Below are 17,065 nucleotides of genomic sequence, written 5' to 3'. Positions count from 1 at the left end.
GAGATGGCAGGATTTTGAGAGCGGACGATCTGGACGTGTGTCCATCAGAGAGAGTAAATTTGTAATACTGGATATCATGAACTGATATATATATATACATATATATATATATGTATATATATATATATATATATATAATGACTTCTGAAAACTATTAAGGTAAATACATTGTTTGTTCTCTATAAAAATCTTTCATTTGCTAACTATGCCTATCAGTAGTTAGTGCCTTCCGCAGTTATAATCTTTTATTTAGCAGGCAGTACTGGCGCTCGCTGTATTGCAGAAGTTCGACTAACGCAGAGTTTTGTGAGGTAAGTGATTCATGATGGGTATAGGTTATTGTTAGTCAGGGCCATTCTTTTGTAGGGATTATTGAAAGCCAGACTGCGTTGTGCTAAAAATATTGTGTGTCAGTTTATTGATGATCTGAATAAGTAAAGAGAGAATTGTCTGAGTACTTTCAGTTTTGCTCAGCTGTTTGAAAATCAAATAACGTAGAGGTTTACCAGCACTGTAATTAACAATTTCCAAATGGGACGTTTCAACAGTAATAAAAATATCGTTCTGAAATTTGGCTGAGTTACTCTTCGGGTATGTCCGCAAGGAGTAATTGGCTAACTCATTTATTTTAATTTATTCATTAGTTATTGAAAAACGAAACGTGAACAAAAACACACGACAAAACTACATCTTTATTTCAAATGTCCGCCAATTTATTATTTTGTAAGTTTTCAAAAAAAAAAAAATTAAAAAAAATAAAATAAAACTGCAGCCTTCCGTCATGGGCACACCTTATTTTGGACAGAGTAGCTTTAACTACTTTAACTCCTTGGATTGAAGGGGGGGAGGCTTAATGATGACTAAATTTCTTTTTAAAAAATCAGAAAATGTTGCACAATAATCAGTAAATAATGTGAAAAACGATTTACATTGATTACTTTGTAAGTAGGCTGTTTAGGTTTTCTTATTAGTAACGCCACGTAGCGCTCTGTATGAAAATCACTGGCTGTGCTGTGTGCAGTCTGTGGCTAGTTTGCGTTGTTGTCTGCCATTGTAGTGTTGGGCAGTTGGCTGTTAACAGCGCGTAGCGTTGTGCAGTTGGAGGTGAGCCGCCAGCAGTGGTGGATGTGTGGAGAGAAATGGCGGAGTTTTCAAATTTGTAAAACTGGATGTCATGAACTCTATATATATTATGACTTTTGAACACTATTAAGGTAAATACATTGTTTGTTCTCTATCAAAATCTTTCATTTGCTAACTATGCCTATCAGTAGTTAGTGCCTTCAGTAGTTTGAATCTTTTATTTAGCTGGCAGTAGTGGCGCTCGCTGTATTGCAGTAGTTCGAGTAACGAAGTGATTTGTGCAAGGTATAGGTTAATGTTAGTCAGGGCCATTCTTTTGTAGGGATTTTTGAAAGCCGGCCGGAGTGGCCGTGCGGTTCTGGGCGCTACAGTCTGGAGCCGAGCGACCGCTACGGTCGCAGGTTCGAATCCTGCCTCGGGAATGGATGTGTGTGACGTCCTTGGGTTAGTTAGGTTTAATTAGTTCTAAGTTCTAGGCGACTGATGACCTCAGAAGTTAAGTCGCATAGTGCACAGAGCCATTTGAACCATTTGATTTTTGAAAGATTGCGTTGCGCTAAAAATATTGTGTGTCAGTTTAAGCACAGTCATTTATAATTGTTCTAAGGGGACGTTTCAACTTCGTTGAGAAAATCGCTTACTTAATTCGCTGATTGAGGAGAATATACCCTTTTGTGTGTTCTATCTTGGAAACCATTCAGAATTAGCTGTGTGTGCATGGAATATTACCATTCATTCTGGGACACACTGTATGTATGTGAGTGGTTTGAGTGTTATATGAATGCGAGGTGTCTGTTATTTCAGCCGTGTCCCAATGAACAGAAACCACCCATTCATATACCTGATTCTCGTAGACGGGCACAGGATCCACTTTCTTCAGTGCGAATGCACAAGTACGTACGACCTCCTGCGGAAATCTCACAGTAGCGAGCATGGAGGAAATGGATAGGGAATACGTACAGGATGCGCTCGGTGGAAATGTGGGTCGTCTGCGAGGCGTGCCGAGATAGTGTGCGTTGTTGTGATAAAACTGTGTCCCAGGTGGTGCAGTGGTCAACTCACCTGACCAGTAACCAAGAGATCCCGGGTTCGAATCCCTGTCCGATACACATTTTCACACGTCGCCGCTAATACATAATGCCCCGATGCAGCTGACATCAGCAATCCCTTCCCATTCCTTTCCTCTCCTCCACCTCCCCCCCTCCACCTTCAATTTACGATATAATGATTTGAGCATACCTGACTGAAGCATGTTTTCGGGAATGATGTACGTTCAGGAAACTAATCGCTGATGCTATGCACCTGGGAGAAGCACCTCATTTTCGAGTTGTTGTTGTTGTTGTTGTTGTTGTTGTGGTCTTCAGTCCTGAGACTGGTTTGATGCAGTCCTCCATGGTACTCTATCCTATGCAAACTTCTTCATCTCCCAGTACTTACTGCAACTTACATCCTTCTGAATCTGTTTAGTGTATTCATCTCTTGGTCTCCTTCTACGATTCTTACCCTCCGCGCTGCCCTCCAGTACTAAATTGGTGATCCCTTGATGCCTCAGAACATGTCCTACCAACCGATCCCTTCTTATAGTCAAGTTGTGCCACAAACTCCTCCCCAATTCTATTCAATACCTCCTCATTAGTTATGTGATCTACTCATCTAATCTTCAGGATTCTTCTGTAGCACCACATTTCCATTCGTCTGTAAAGAATTCGCGTTATTATTTTGCAGCTGTGACTTATTTAACTGAGAGTTCGGTAATTTTCACATATGTCAACACCTGCTTTCTTCGGGATTGGAATTATTATATTCTTCTTGAAGTCTGATGGTATTTCGCCTGTCTCGTACATCTTGCTCGCCAGATGGTAAAGTTTTGTCAGGACTGGCTCTCCCAAGGCTGTCAGTAGTTCTAAAGGAATGTTGTCTACTCCCGGGGCCTTGTTTCGACTCAGGTCTTTCAGTGCTGTGTCAAACTCTTCACACAGTATCATATCTCCCATTTCATCTTCATCTAACTCCGCTTCCATTTCCATAATATTGTCATCAAGTACATCGCCCCTGTATAGCCCCCCAAATATACTCCTTCCACCTTTCTGCTTTCCCTTCTTTGCTTAGAACTGGGTTTCCATCTGAGCTCTTGATATTCATGCAAGTAGTTCTTTTTTCTCCAAAGGTCTCTTTAATTTTCCTGTAGGCAGTATCTATCTTACCCCTATGAGATAAGCCTCTACATCCTTACATTTGTTTAAATGGTTCAAATGGCTCTGAGCACTATGGGACTTAACATCTATGGTCATCAGTCCCCTAGAACTTAGAACTACTTAAACCTAACTAACCTAAGGACATCACACACATCCATGCCCGAGGCAGGATTCGAACCTGCGACCGTAGCAGTCGCGCGGCTCCGGACTGAGCGCCTAGAACCGCTAGACCACCGCGGCCGGCCCTTACATTTGTCCTCTAGCCATCGCTGCTTAGCCATTTTGCACTTCCTGTCGATCTCATTTTTGAGACGTTTGTATTCCATTTTGCCTGCTTCACTTGCTGCGTTTTTGTATTTTCTCCTTTCATCAATTAAATTCAATATATCTTCTGTTACCCAAGGATTTCTACTAGCCCTCGTCTTATTACCTACTTGATCCTTTGCTGCCTTCACTACTTCATTCCTCAAAGCTACCCATTCTTCTTCTACTGTATTTCTTTCCCCGAGTAGGTGTATAAAAACACACGAGAAGGGTGTCGCAGCAGGAGATTCGACTATTATAGGTACAAACGAAAGGGGCGAATAGAGAACAGTGTGGGAAGTAAACAATCCTGATAAATATAGTTCTCATTACTTAACTCTTGCCGGTCGGAGTGGCCGAGCGGTTCTAGGCGCTTCAGTCTGGAACCGCGCAATCGCTACGGTCGCAGGTTCGAATCCTGCCTCGGGCATGGATGTATGTGATGTCCTTAGGTTAGTTAGGTTTAAGTAGTTCTAAGTTCTAGGGGACTGATGATCTAAGATGTTAAATCCCATATTGCTCAGAGCCATTTGAACCATTTTTGAACTTAACTCTTCCGGGCTGAGATGCTTCGCCTTCGACTGCTGAAGGCATCCTCTGAGGACAATCGGCGAACTGCAGCGAGAGCACGAGTGACCGCCGTATATATAAGAATGGGTATTCCAACAGAGAGACAGATCTTGCACTACGTCCTAGACTGACAACCAGGATGGGCGAGGATCGACACCAACCCAAGGGGAAAGTGTTCTTACCATTCATCAGTAAGGTCACTGACCGCATTGGAAAAATTTTAAGCAAATACGATGTGAAAACTGTTTTGAGACCCACCACGAAAATAAAAGACTGCTTATGATCTGCAAAAGATAAACGACATCCTCTAGCTACACCAGGTGTCTATAAAATTCCGTGTAGTTGTGGAAAGATCTATATAGGCACAACAAAAAGAGGCGCCAACCCGTCTGGGTGAACATAAAAGGAACTGCCGCCTCGGACATATTGATAAATCGGCTGTAGCGGAACATGTGTTTCAGGTAGGTGATCATGAAATAAAGTTTAGTGAGACGACCGTCATAGCAAAGACGTCGCATTATTATGGGCGAATGTACAGAGAGGCCATTGAGATTGCCAAACACTGCAATAATTTTAATAGAAAAGATGAAGGCATTAAGCTGGATAAGGTATGGATGTCAACATTGCAGTAACAGAGTGACAATCGATTAATTTCAATTGAGAAAGTTGGCAAAATCAGAGGTCATAGCACGGCGCCCTCTGGATGGCTTATACAATATATACGGTGCTCACTCGTGCTCTCGTTGCAGTTCGCCGATTGTCCTCAGAGGATGCCTACAGCAGCCGAAGGCAAAACGTGAGAGGAGAGTCTTAAGTATGGACCACGGCATCTCAGTCCAGAAGTGTTAAGTGATGACAACACCTGTCGTGAAAGCCTTCATTCTATCATCAAATATACACTACTGGCCATTACAATTGCTGCACCACGAAGACGGCGTGCAACAGACGCGAAATTTAACCGACAGGAAGAAGATGCTGTGATATGCAAATGATTAGCTTTTCAGAGCATTCACACAAGGTTGGCGCCGGTGGCGACACCTACAACGTGCTGACATGAGGAAAGTTTCCAACCGATTTCTCATACACAAACAGCAGTTGACCGACGTTGCCTGGTGAAACGCTGTTGTGATGCCTCGTGTAAGGAGGAGAAATGCGTACCATCACGTTTCCGACTTTGATAAAGGTCGCATTGTAGCCTACCGCTATTGCGGATTATCGTATCGCGACATTGCTGCTCGCGTTGTTCGAGATCCAATGACTGTTAGCAGAATATAGAATCCGTGGGTTCAGGAGGGTAATACGGAACGCCGTGGTGGATCCCAACGGCCACGTATCACTAGCAGTCGAGATGACAGGCATCTTATCTGCATGGCTGTAGCGGATCGTGCAGCCTCGTCTCGATCCCTGAGTCAACAGATGGGGACGTTTACAAGACAACAACCATCTGCATCTATGACGTTTGCAGCAGCATGGACTATCAGCTCTGAGACCATGGCTGCGGTTACCCTTGACGCTGCATGACAGACAGGAGCGCCTATGATGGTGTACTCAACGACGAACCTGGGTGCATGAATGGCAAAACGTCATTTTTTCGGATGAATCCAGGCTCTGTGCACAGCATCATGATGGTCGTATCCGTGTTTGGCGACATCGCGGTGAACGCACACTGGAAGCGTGTATTCGTTATCGCCATACTGGCGTATCACCCACGTGATGGTATGGGGTGCCACTCGTTACACCTCTTGTTCACATTGGCGGCACTTTGAACAGTGGACGTTACATTTCAGATGTGTTACGACCTGTCGCTCTACCCTTCATTCGATCCCTGCGAAACCCTACATTTCAGCAGGATAATGCACGACCGCATGTTTTATGTCCTGTACGGGCCTTTCTGGATACAGAAAATGTTCGACTGCTGCCCTGGCCAGCACATTCTCCAGATCTCTCACAACTGAAAACGTCTGGTCAATGGTGGCCGAGCAACTGGCTCGTCACAATACGCCAGTCACTACTCTTGATGAACTGTGGTATCGTGTTGAAGTTGTATGGGCAGCTGTACCTGTACATGCCATCCAAGCTCTTTTTGATGCAATGCCCAGACGTATCAAGGCCGTTATTACGGCCAGAGGGGGACTTCGCAGGATCTATGCACTCAAATTGCGTGAAAATGTAAGCAAATGTCAGTTCTAATATAATATATTTGTCCGATGAATACCCGTTTGTCATCTGCATTTCTTCTTGGTTGAGCAATTTTAACGGCCAGTAGTGTAGTTCTTCCCCGACACGATGTAACACGACTGAGTACATCAACATCTTCTAAAAGGGTCCGTGTAGATACAGACTGCTGGTATGCATGTGAAGAGACTCACAGCAGTGTTCTGCCAGTCATGCGAAGGAAGGCTTCAGCACGTCTCCTTGTCGTTCTCGTTCAAAAATCCAAAGCCTGTTTAGAACCCACTGACAATAATCGAGAGTGCATTCCCGCATTTAACCGATACTATCAGCTGGGCTGGAATACACGAAAGCTCCTAATTATCCCAACATATAAAAAAATTCCAACAGGCTGAAGTTGGGAGCGTTGACGTACCACGACCGATATCGTTGTCGAAGATCCGTGCTACGTATTCCCGAACTGCCAGACGAAAGTGTTCCAGTGCATCATGCATGTACCACATACGCATTCTTACACCACAAGAAACATTATTCTAATAGTCGATTAGTCTGTGCTGCCTGAAACTAAATACACGCGACCAGTAAGTCGGCCAAGTAGGAAATGTGGCCTTATCAAACTATCACCAACGACACCTGTCCAAATGTAACGGAAAACCTCTGATGCTGTGCCGTCTCCATGGTTGCATTGTGGGTTTTCATAAGACAAAACGTGTGTGCTGTGGATGTTCATAAGACTGTCTCGGGAAGATGATGCTTCGTCTGTAAACTTCACATGCGAGAGGAACTGTGCATCATTTTCAAAATGTGTATGGATTCATTGGCAGAAGGCATCTCAGGTTGAAAGTGAGTTGCGGCCAGGGCTTCCACTCTTATACATGATACGGGGTACAGCTGTCACTCATGTAATGTTCGTCACACGGTGGAGGACGAAGCACATTCTGCTGCAGCAAAGCTTCTGGTACATGCGCCCGGCATTGAAAAGTGGTCTGCGCCCACTCGTCACCACCGGCTTCGCCCAAATTTATGGTATATGTAGAGCTTGCCTAAAAATGAAAGTGATTACAGTGGGAGCTCCAGAAGGCCACGCATTTGGAAAAAGATTGCATTTTTGGAATTGGTCGGGCGAGTCATGACACGCGTAAAGTATGTTAGCGTAGTTTCCAGGCAGCGGTTGGAAGAGTATAGGTCGGTAATCAGAGGGTCGTGGGGTCGAGTCTCGATGCAGAACCTTTCTTTCGTTTCTTTATTTTGAATTTTTACGTTGCTTATTACTGAATACGCTGTACTTATTTTTATATTCATAAAAGGCAAAATAGTGCAAGATGCTGGAAATTCTGAGGAAAATTGGGGTAAGCTGCAAGGACAGACGGGTGATAGGCAACGTAAGAGTGGACAACCAAGAGCGAAGTGCGGGGATTAAAAAGAGTGTAAGGCAGTGACGTAGTAGTCTTTCGCCCCTCTGTTTAATCTACACATAGAAGAAGCAATGATGGAAATAAAAGAAAGGTTCAAGAGTGCGATTAAAATTCAAGGTGAAAGGATATCGGTGATACGATTCGCTGATGACATTGCTGTGCTGAGTGAAAGTGAAGAAGAATTATATGATTTGCTGAATGGAATTAACAGTCTACTGAGTACAGAATATGGACTGAGAGTAAACCTAGGAAAGATGAAAGTAATGAGAAGTAGCAGGAACGAGAACAGCGAGAAAATTAACATCAGGATTGATGGTCACGAAGTAGGTGAAGTTTAGGAATTCTGCTACCTAGGCAGCAAAATAACCAATGACGGACGGGGCAAGGAGGACATTATAAGTAGACTAGGAGTGGCAAAAATGGCATTACTGGCCAAGAGAAGTCTACTAGTATCACACAGGCCTTAATTTGAGGAAGAAATTTCTGAGAAGGTACGTTTAGAGCCCAGCATTGTGAGGTAGTGAAACATGGACTGTGGGAAATCTGGAAGAAAAGAGAATCGAAGCATCTGAGATGCGATGCTGCAGACGAAAAAAATGTTCAAATGTGTGTGAATTTCTAAGGGACCAAACTGCAAAGATCATTGGTCCCTAGGCTTACACACTACTTAAACTAATTTATGCTAAGAACAACACGCTCACCCATGCCCGAGGTAGGACTCGAACCTCCGGCGGGAGGGGCCCTACAGAAGAATGTTGAAAATTACGTGAATTGATAAAGTAAAAAAAAAAAAAAAAAATAAAAAAAATAAAAAAAAATAAAAAAAAGGAATAACAAATTTCCTCTGTTACTTGATTCGTGGTGGAGGGGGTGGACAAACAAATCCACAATCATGCAACGAGATTTTTTAAGGTGAAGAAGGACTGCCGTCGTCCAGTATTACAGTGATTCCCTCCAGATGCATTCCGCAGGTGCAACTCTTGAGTTTTTTACTTTTGATTTCAGGTAAACAGTGTGATCAAAAAATTTCAAAACTGCTTTTACCTCTTCGAGGAAGAAACAGAAATTGCATCCCCAGAATACTGAATCAAAGTATATTCCATTGTACATTACCAGTTATCTTCGCCATTATTTACCGACATGGTGTGTTACGTGTGTTCTGCTGCAAAACTGTGCGACGAGAGACCTTTTACGAATGTAAACCATGTTCGTCCTTCTATAGACACTTTAAAACAACCATGTAATTGTAAAAATTCGGCAAGACACAAATCAGTTGAAGACATTAGCTGTCAGTGTGCACTGATTTACATCAATGGGATAAGGTGAAAATTTGGGCCAGACCGACGCTCGAAAACGGGTCCCCTGCTTAGTAGGCAGAAGCACTCACCACTACGCCATCCGGGCAGAGAGGTCACCAAAACTGCACTGGCTACCCTAGCATGCCTCCCGTCAGAACCAAATTCTCAACTTATACCACACAACACTGGTGTAGTGACCCTGTTCATTAACCTCATTACTCGGGGCGTTTCGCCGGTTCCCGGAAGAGTTCGAACATGGTGTGCATCTGCATGGAAAGGATCACTGGCCGTTATCGCCTTAATTGCGTATATGGACGTCTGTTTATTTGGACATGTGCGTGAGAACAAACACCATATACAGGATGCTCCATTGATAGTGTCCGGGCCAAATATCTCACGAAATAAGCGTCAGACGAAAAAACTACAAAGAACGAAACTTGTCTAGCGTGAAGGGGGAAACCAGATGGCTCTACGGTTGGCCCGCTAGATGGCGCACCCATAGGTCAAACGGATATCAACTACGTTCTTTTTTAAAGTAGGAACCCCCATTTTTATTACATATTCGTGTAGTACGCAAAGAAATATGAATGTTTTAGTTGGACCACTTTTTTCGCATTGTGACAGATGGCGCTGTAATAGTCACAAACGTATAAGTACGTGCTATCATGTAACAATCCGCCAGTGCGTACGGTATTTGCTTCGTGGTACATTACCCGTGTTAAAATAGACCGTTTACCAATTGCGGAAAAGGTCGATATCGTGTTGATATATGGCTATTGTGATCAAAATGCCCAACGGGCGTGTGTTATGTATGCTGCTCGGTATCCTGGACGACATCATCCAAGTGTCCGGACCGTTCGCCGGATAGTTACGCTATTTAAGGAAACGGGAAGTGTTCAGCCACATGTGGAACGTCAACCGCGACCTGCAACAAATGATGATGCCCAAGTAGGTGTTTTAGCTGCTGTCGCAGGTAATCCGCACATCAGTAGCAGACAAATTGCGCGAGAATCGGGAATCTCAAAAACGTCAGTGTTGAGAATGTTACATCAATATCGACTGCACCCGTACCATATTTCTATGCACCAGGAATTGTATGGCGACGACTTTGAGCGTCGTGTACAGTCCTGCCATTGGGCACAAGAGAAATTACGGGACGATGACAGATCTTTTGCACGCGTTATATTTAGCGAAGAATCGTCATTCACCAACAGCGGTAACGTAACCCGGCATAATATGCACTACTGGGCAACGGAAAATCCACGATGGCTGCGACAAGTGGAACATCAGCGACCTTGGCGGGTTAATGTATGGTGCGACATTAGGGGAGGATGGATAATTGGCCCAATGTTGCTGCAAGATGTTTCACTGCATGACAGAATAGCGATGTCCTTCCAACATGATGGATGTCCGGCACATAGCTCGCGTGCGACTGAAGCGGTATTGAATGGCATATTTCATGGCAGGTGGATTGGTCGTCGAAGCACCATACCGTGGCTCGTACGTTCAACGGACCTGACGTCCCGGGATTTCTTTCTGTGGGGAAAGTTGAAGGATATTTGCTATCGTGACCCACCGACAACGCATGACAACATGCGTCAGCGCATTGTTAATGCATGTACATACATCACGGAAGGCGAACTACTCGCTGTTGAGAGGAATGTCGTTACACGTATTGCCAAATGCAATGAGGTTGATGGACATCATTTTGGGCATTTACTGCATTAATGTGGTATTTACAGGTAATCACGCTGTAACAGCATGCGTTCTCAGAAATGATAAGTTCACAAAGATACATGTATCACATTGGAACAACCGAAATAAAATGTTCAAACGTACCTACGTTCTGTATTTTAATTTAAAAAACCTACCTGTTACCAACCATTCGTCTAAAATTGTGAGCCATATGTTTGTGACTATTACAGCGCCATCTATCACAAAGCGAAAAAAGTGGTCCAACTAAAACATACATATTTCTTTACGCACTACTCGAATATGTAATAAAAATGGTGGTTCCTATTAAAAAAACCGCAGTTGATATCCGTTTGACCTATGGCAGCGCCATCTAGCGGGCCAACCACAGCGCTATCTGGTTTCCCCCTTCAAACTAGACAAGTTACGTTCTTTGTAATTTTATTCGTTTGACGGTTATTTCGTGAGATATTTGCCCCGGTCACAATCTATGAATCATCCTGTATATATAAAAATGCGGCGTTTACAACTTGTACAAGACGCAGAGAGGATTATTGCATCTCTTGCTTTTGCAATGAATATCATCCCATCACGAGTAAATTGTCAACTGTAAAATAACAAAAGTATATAACTTTATATACGAGTTCTTGTGCACGCCTTAGAATCCTAGCGTGGAAATTTATATGAAATACCAAATTTTTCATTACTTTTACGAAAATATTAACTAATACAGTGTACTGATAATTATGTCGGTTTTCTCGCAGTGTAAGTAACGTAAAAGTTGAAGATGAAAAGAAAGTTTCCACCGACGGACTGGAGCCCCACGACCTCTGGATTACCATTCCGTATTCTTTTTACACGCTATCTGAAAACCACGTTAACATAAATGGCTCGTAACTCAAACGACCCGGGCCAAAAATGATTATTTTTTTTTCCTTCTAAACGCTTGACCATAGCAAGCTCCCACTTGTCACTTTCATATCTGGTCAAGTCCTGCATATACCGTATATTTGGACGAAACGGGTGAAGACGAGTTCACCGCCGGCCGACGTGGCTGTGCGGTTCTAGGCGCTGCAGTCTGGAACCGCGAGAGCGCTACGGTCGCAGGTTCGAATCCTGCCTCGGGCATGGATGTGTGTGATGTCCTTAGGTTAGGTAGGTTTAAGTAGTTCTAAGTTCTAGGGGACTAATGACCTCAGAAGTTGAGTCCCATAGTGCTCTGAGCCATTTGAACCATTTGAACGAGTTCACCCATGTGAGAACACTTGTATTACACGCTCTGTCATTCGTGGTGTCGACCCTGTGCTAAAATAAACGTGTCTCGTGCAGCATTGACGGGACCTAGTGAACACTCTGCTGTCTGGCTGTCTTCTATGGTCGGCCGTTGTGACCAAGCGGTTCTAGGCGCTTCAGTCTGGAACCACGCGACTGCTACGGTCGCAGTTCGCAGGTTCGAATCCTGCCTCGGGTATGGACGTGTGTGATGCCCTTAAGTTAGTTAGGTTTAAGTAGTTCTAAGTTCTAGGGGACTGATGACCTCAGATGTTAAGTCTCATAGTGCTCAGAGACATTTGAACCATTTGTCTTCTCTGAGGATATGCTTCGTGATACAAACAATAATGCTACCTGTGATGCATTGGCATTAGCGCATCCATACATGAGGCGGATGTCAGCCATTTCTATATTTTAAAATGTGTATGGAGCCACGACAACCGCTTCAAATGCTACACGCGCACACTGTGTTTGCTGTTAATCTAGAACATATCGGCGTATTTATGCTGCTGCCTCGCTGCTCCTATATCGCCCGCAAGAACGGACATTTGAGCTGTGTTTGGTTGCTTTAAGGGGGTACGACAGGTTGACGATCGAGAAAACTCAAAATTTTTTAGTACGGATTTCGAATGTATAGACACTGAAGAATTATTCCCCAAAGTATTATGTGCGAACTCCAAAAAGTAAAGATTCGGTGAGCGTTTGAGAACCGGTTCCGCACTCAAGCTCCCTTCGTTGCGTCCGCAAGATGTTTAGGGCAGATTCTAATGGTGCAAATGTTTACCAATGTCTCTAAGACGTAGTAGACGTTCACTTTTCTCACGTTGGCCCCTTAATAGACGCTCAGTCAGCTGCTCAAAATGGCTCGAAGCACTATGTGACTTAGCATCTGAGGTCATCAGTCCCCATAGACTTAGTACTACTTAAACCTAACTAATCTAAGGACATGACACACATCCATGCCCGAGGCAGGATTCGAACCTGCGACCGTAGCGGTCACGCGGCTCCAGACTGTAGCGCCTAGAACCGCTCGACCACCCCGGCCGGCTCCGATTTTACTTCTATTGATATTAAAAAGAGGGGTCCAAAAGAGGCATTTTTTTGAAATGTCTATAATATCACCAAAAATTTGTTTTCGTAAATCTCTACTATGAATAAAAATACATCTGTAAGGATCAGGGTGATACGTCAATTTAATGTTTCAGATAACCACAACCCGAGTTACAACGACAACCGTCGATGTCCCTAATTTCACAGCTGCCTCGGGAAAATCCGAATTACACAGAGAAGATATTAATATTTTTCTATAAAAAAATAAAGACTGCAATGTATGCTTCATTCAATGCAGCAAAACCTATTTGTCAACTACATTCCAGAACGGAGAAAAATAATCCTGGATTTGAGCAATATTTTCCTGCAGCACCCTGTCGTTTCCCCTTAACGTCACTCTGCGCATCATACCAATGAAAGTAACGTACTGAAGTAATCGGCAGCGATGTGCCTGCAGCGAAGCTGCAGCATAAACGTAGCCTTAGATATTAACAGTCTTGTAACACTGACATGAATGCAGTCGTGCGTACGTCGTGCAGGGGTAACTATTAGTTTCCCGTCCTATGTTTACTAGAACTATTTGCTTTGTTTCACTGTCCTTTACTCCGCCCCTTTCGTTTGTACATATAATGGTCAACACCCCGTATAACAGAAATATCGTTATGGTAATGGACAGTGTCTTGAAAGGAGGATGTAAGATGAACATCAACAAAAGCAAAACGAGGATAATGGAATGCAGTCTAATTAAGTCAGGTGATGCTGAGGGAATTTGATTGGGAAATGAGACACTTAAAGTAGTAAAGGAGTTTTGCTATTTGGCAAGCAAAATAACTGATGATGGTCGAAGTAGAGAGGATATAAAATGTAGACTGGCAATGGCAAGGAAAGCGTTTCTGAAGAAGAGAAATTTGTTAACATCGAGTATAGATTTAAGTGTCAGGAAGTCGTTTCTGAAAGTATTTGTATGGAGTGTAGCCATGTATGGAAGTGAAACATGGACGATAAATAGTTTGGACAAGAAGAGAATAGAAGCTTTTGAAATGTGGTGCTACAGAAGAATGCTGAAGATTAGATAGGTAGATCACATAACTAATGAGGAGGTATTGAATAGAATTGGGGAGAAGAGGAGTTTGTGGCACAACTTGACTAGAAGAAGGGATAGGTTGGTAGGACATGTTCTGAGGTATCAAGGGATCACAAGTTTAGCATTGGAGGGCAGCGTGGAGGGTAAAAATCGTAGAGGGAGACCAAGAGATGAATACACTAAGCAGATTCAGAAGGATGTAGGTCGCAGTAAGTACTGGGAGATGAAGAATCTTGCACAGAATAGAGTAGCATGGAGAGCTGCATCAAACCAGTCTCAGGACTGAAGACAACAACAACAACAACATATTCAAGTGAACATACAAAACCGGCGCGAACAAGAGTAAATAAATCTTCAACAGTAGTTCAAATAAACAGACCGTTGACCGATGACATTCAAACTTGCTGTTACATTGCAGCACAAAATAAATTTCAAATAATGCCCAGAGCTGATCACTGCACACATGTGTACGTGGCGCGTGGATTTCACTAAACACCCAGTTCCGGGAGAAAATGTCACGCTCATCGTGATACCGGCGAGAGTGTGGGGAGTAGCCGACAGTTACACAGCACAATTACAATACGAAAAAAATATCGAAGCAATTATCACGTGCAGTATGGAAGCAGGTACAAATATATACATAGGGAAAATAACAAACAACACAGTACATCCGTAAAAGTTTTTTATTTCTTGACGCGTCAGTCGTAAAAGGATTTCGGAACTTCGGCTACTGGTGTAAAAAATGTTTATCACTGTCGGGCCACACCGAGAATTTGTCGTGTCCGAAGTTAATAGAAAGTTAGAAATCAAACCAACTTCCACCATTAGCTTCCCTCGACGAAAAACTGACGGTTATTCTCGCGTCTAAATAAGCAACACAGTATAAGCTCTTGATTTTCCTGTGTTTACGTGGTTCGGAGACTGCACGGATAGCCGAAATCACGGACTATCGAAAATGGCTCTGAGCACTATGCGACTTAACTTCTGAGGTCATCATTCGCCTAGAACCTATACCTAATTAAACCTAACTAACCTAAGGACATCACACACATCCATGCCCGAGGCAGGATTCGAACTTGCGGCGTAGCGGTCGCTCGGTTCCAGACTGCAGCGCCTAGAACCGCACGGCCACTCCGGCCGGCCGGACTATCGAATACAGATGCCTTTTCATAGGAAACTGTTGTTTATCATATACAGGGTGAAAATTACTTAAACCGACAAACTCCAGGAAGTTTGAAGGGGCACGAATTTTCTTCTAATGTTATATTTTCCTGTGAGTATTTTTAAACCGCCAGAGGGAATTTTCTCTGGATGAAAATTAATTGCCTGGGACGGTGAAAACACTTTTTATAATGTGTTCGCCTGTGAGGCACTATTTTATGTGGACATCAAACCTTACTTAACAGCAGGTAGAAAGTAACACGAACAATTATTAATTCGTTATTACCAACAGACAAGAACATTAACACAACACAATTACTTCAGTCACAGTAGGCCTCCATTGACATCCAAGGAGAGATTACACTTGCGGGCCATGTTCTGTCTAACACGGAGTGTTCTTAAGTTCTTCTGCTGCTGTTACTGTCCGGGTACCCCTTGCGATTCAACAGGGGGTTTGTAAAGAAGGTTGCGCTGCTCTCCCGACACAAAAAAGTGCGGAGGGGTCAAATTATGGGATAGAGTAGGCCATGGAACAGGACCACCTCTGCTGATCCATTTTTTGGGAACTGTCGGTTCAATAATCGACGCAGAGGACGACTCAAATGTGCCGGCGCCCCGTCATGCTGGAACATTCGCTGTCTCGTAGGGAGTGGCACATCATTCAGCAATACCGGAAATGCTCTGGAGAGTAAATTGTTATAATGTCTGCCATCTAATGGCCTAGGTAGGAAGTATGGCCTAGTTAAAGTGTCACCAACAACATCTGCCCACACAAACGAGTAGAATCGCACTTCGTGAGCGCGAGTAAATGTGGCATGTGGATTAAACGCACTTCAAACATGTGGACTATGGATGTTGAAGTCCCTATCGCTGTCGTAAGTTACTTAGTCTGTAAACAGCACGGAGGATGGAAATGCAGAATGCATTTGACACTGTTCCAAGTACCACTGCGAAATCTGTGCATTGAGTGGATAATCATCTGGTTCCAGGTTGCGCAAACGCTGCAAGTGAAGTAGTTCGTCATTAAGGACGCTCTTACATTCATCTGATTCAAACTCATATTACGTGCAATTGCACGGAAGGATCTTGAACCACATGGTGCAGGACGGCTTCTTCGAACTGCACAGTTGGCAATGTGCGATTTCGCCTCCGTGCAGGAAAGCTACTAAATGATCCCGTCTCACACACGCGTTGACACACAGCAGTCAACGCCGAGTGATGACGGGTACGGCGATTGGGATATTGTCATTGCTAAACCAGCTGTGGCGCTCGTCCGTGACGGTTCGATATGTACAGGGTGGGGCAAATAAAAGTGGCCCGGACGTGTGGACACGACTGATCGTGAATGTGTGCATGTAACCATACTCCGTGAGATCTGTGGGTGGCTGTCCACTGAGATAACAGCCGGCCGGGGTGGCCGAGCGGTTCTAGGCGCTACAGTTTGGAACCGCGCGAACGCTACGGTCGCAGGTTCGAATCCTGCCTCGGGCATGGATGTGTGTGATGTCCTTAGGTTAGTTAGGTTTAAGTAGTTCTAAGTTCTAGGGGACTGATGACCTTAGAAGTTAAGTCCCATAGTGCTCAGAGCCATTTTTGAACTGAGAAAACAATGAATGGCTTGGATATGAATCTGTTCTTTATGTCTGATGAAGCCTGGTTTCACCTCGGTTATGTCGACCCACAGAAACATAGGTTCTGCACAGCGGAGGATCCGCATAACTTCAACGAAACACCACTGCATGATCAGAAGATTGGGGTTTGCTGTGCAGT

This window comes from Schistocerca serialis, chromosome 2 (assembly GCF_023864345.2).
Source record: "Schistocerca serialis cubense isolate TAMUIC-IGC-003099 chromosome 2, iqSchSeri2.2, whole genome shotgun sequence".
NCBI lineage: Eukaryota > Metazoa > Arthropoda > Insecta > Orthoptera > Acrididae > Schistocerca > Schistocerca serialis.
This window is presented reverse-complemented; position numbering follows the sequence as displayed.